Source organism: Aegilops tauschii, chromosome 1 (assembly GCF_002575655.3).
Source record: "Aegilops tauschii subsp. strangulata cultivar AL8/78 chromosome 1, Aet v6.0, whole genome shotgun sequence".
NCBI classification, from domain to species: domain Eukaryota; kingdom Viridiplantae; phylum Streptophyta; class Magnoliopsida; order Poales; family Poaceae; genus Aegilops; species Aegilops tauschii.
Genome location: NC_053035.3, coordinates 264,751,118 through 264,754,181, shown reverse-complemented (window position 1 = coordinate 264,754,181; position 3,064 = coordinate 264,751,118).

Below are 3,064 nucleotides of genomic sequence, written 5' to 3'. Positions count from 1 at the left end.
GGGTTGCCTCGGGGCGAAACGGCTATGTGCGTATGAAATGTGAGAGGGTGGATTCGCTAACCCAGGGTCCAACCCTTTCTAAGGTTCCCTCGGGCCTCCTTTTATAGACTAAGGGGTCACCACAGTGGCAAATTAGTCATTATGCACTGATAAGATAGCAAACAGTGCTATCATACCTAACTCTGCAGGCTGAAAGAGCGCATTAAATGCCCCCGCTCAACATCAAATCATCACCTGCCCGGCAAGCCTTGCTGAGCTATTTTGCCAGCTTCGCGCCTGCTCGCTCGACACATCGCTGGACGGGTGTCGTCTGTAGGTATTTCCTATAGAGAGGGGCTGCCATGTGGCAAATGGCTGCCACTTAGTCACTTTGCGGATCGACACCGCATTGATCGACGACGTGGGTCGCAGTGAAGTGGTTTGGTGAGGTGGCTCTGCCCCGCGAGTCCCGGCAGGCCCTGCCGGGACGTCTTGGAGGTTTCCTTCCGGGGGCGACCCCGTCCTCACCAGGCTCGCCTACCCGGCAAGGGAGGCTTTTCTCCTGGTGGTTTCTTACTTCTTTGGCTTGGTCTTGGTCCTCTTGCACTTTGACTTGATCCTGGTGTTGTAATCTTGCTCCCGTGCCTGTGCACAGTCTGGGCAACGGACCCAGGGTGTGTTGCACTGACAGTTCGCGCGCGGGCCCAAGCGCACACACCGTGCCCAGCCCCCGCGCGCGTGACGCGCGAGGAAGAGCAACGGGCAACTGTCACTCTTCCTAAGGCAAGACTTGAAAGAGCGAACACCACGAGGAGAAAAAATTCCCAACCCTTTCAGATAAAGACGCGAGAGCTTCAAATTTCATTCCAAGAAGTCGCAAATCAGCTATAGAAAGCAAGCAAAAGAACAACCGCGTCCGTCACCTACACTAGTCTTTTGGTCTTTCCGCCAGCACGGAGCATGGGGCTTCAACTAGGACGTGGGTGGGATCCCCCATGAGGCCTAGGGGCGGCACTCAGGAGACTCTGGGGCGTGTACAACCCCACTCATTATTACGTGAGAGTGTCACGGGCGGAGACTTGAGAGGCGCATGGCCTTGGTCACGGATAGAACCTCCGGAGGTGCCGGATGTTCCAGGCATTCTGGATGGGGACCCCGTCCTGCATCTCCAGGCGCGCGACGCCAGGCCTGGAGACACGTGCAATCCTGAATGGGCCCTCCCACATGGGTGAGAGCTTGTGAAGCCCCTCCCTGAAGAGCACCCATCTCAGGACGAGGTCACCCACCTCGAGGGTCCTGGAGCGGACGCTACAACAGTGATACCGCCGCAGCGCCTGCTGGTACCTCGCGGCACCGAGGGAGGCTTGGCGGCGGCCCTCCTCCCCGAGCACAAGGTCCATCCCCCGCGAGGTGTCCTAGCGTGCCTCGTCAAACACCAAGACCCATGGGGAGCGATGCTTGATCTCATGAGGAAGGACCGCCTCGGCCCCGTAGACTAGGAAGAACGGGGTCTCGTCGGTGGGCTTAGTCGCGGTGGTGCAGATGGACCACAACACGTACTGAAGCTCATCGAGCCAACCCCTGCCACATGCCTCAAGTTTCTTCTTGAAGCTCCTCACATTAAGGCCCTCAGGACCTCCGTGTTGGCGCGCTCGTCTTGGCCGTTACTCCGTGGGTGTGCCACCGAAGCATAGCATATCTGCGTTCCAAGGTTAGCACAATACATTTTGAAAAGGTCGCTCATGAACTGAGAGCCATTATCCGTGATGATATGGTTGGGACCCCAAAGCAGCTCACGAGGCCCTTGATGAACTTGACGGCCGAACCAGCTGGGATGGTGCGCACGGGCTCCACCTCCACTCACTTGGTGAATTTTTCGATGGCGACGTAGAGGTAGCGGTAGCCCCCGGCCGCTCGGGGAAATGGACCTAGGATATCAGGCCCCCAAACCGAGAATGGCCATGAGAGCGGGATGGTCTGGAGGCCCTGAGCGGGCTGGTGGATCTATTTAGCGTGGAATTACCATGCCTCATAGGATCTCCCCAGCTCGGTGGCATCGTTGAGCATCGTGGGCCAGTAGAACCCACTGCGAAACGCCTTGCCCACGAGGGTGCACGATGAAGAGTGATGCCCGCAATCCCCGCTGTGGATGTCGGCCAGCAGCTCGCACCCCTGCTCCTTGGAGATGCACCATAGAGAGACGTCGTTTGGGCGCCTTCGGTAGAGCTCGCTGTCCTAGATGCAGTAAGTGGTGGCCTGGTGGGCCACGCGTTCTGCGTCTTCCTCCTTCTCTGGCAAGGTGCCTCAGAGCAGGTATGTCTTGAACTCCTCGGTTCAGCACCCCGCCTGAGGTTCGAGTGCGAGGAGCAGGCGAGCTCCGGAGGCTGGACCGCAGGCTAGGGCGCCCGAGGAGGGCACTATGGGCGGTTCCTCCCGAAGCAGCGCCGGGCCTGCAGCGGGGCACTGCAAAAAATACACTTTCATGATGATACGTGTTTGTCACAGTAGGTCATGTTTTCTGTCATGCATCTACGTCCATGACGATTTTATGACAGAATCAAGATAGTCATACCTGTGCTGTCGTAGAAGTGTTCCATGACATTACCAAAATTATCATCACGGAAGTGTCCACTTCCATGACGATAAATGGCGCGTCATGGAAGTGCTTTCATCAAGGGTAACCGACACGTGCCATCCACTATAACGGGTCGCCGTTATGCTATCGGGTTCCGGTTTGGATCCGATAACCCGTTAACAGCCCGGACCAATGGGGATTTTCCACGTGTAAAATCATCATTGGCTGGAGGAAACATGTGTCCGCTCCTCGGTGGGCCAGATGTCGTCCGTCCAATGGTGGAGACATGCCTATGATACGTCGACACGTGGCAGGGCCCAACAGAGGCCCATATAGCTTAAAAAGGCCAGCCCAATCAAAGGCCCATAGTATTTACTCAGGTCCTAGTGGGCATGCCCAATAATGGCTTGTTTAAACATGGCCCATTTATGACCCGAAGCCAGATATGGCCCATTAATTGTTCGCCGAATATTTGGGGCCAATTATGGCCCAGTGACATATCGGCCTGTT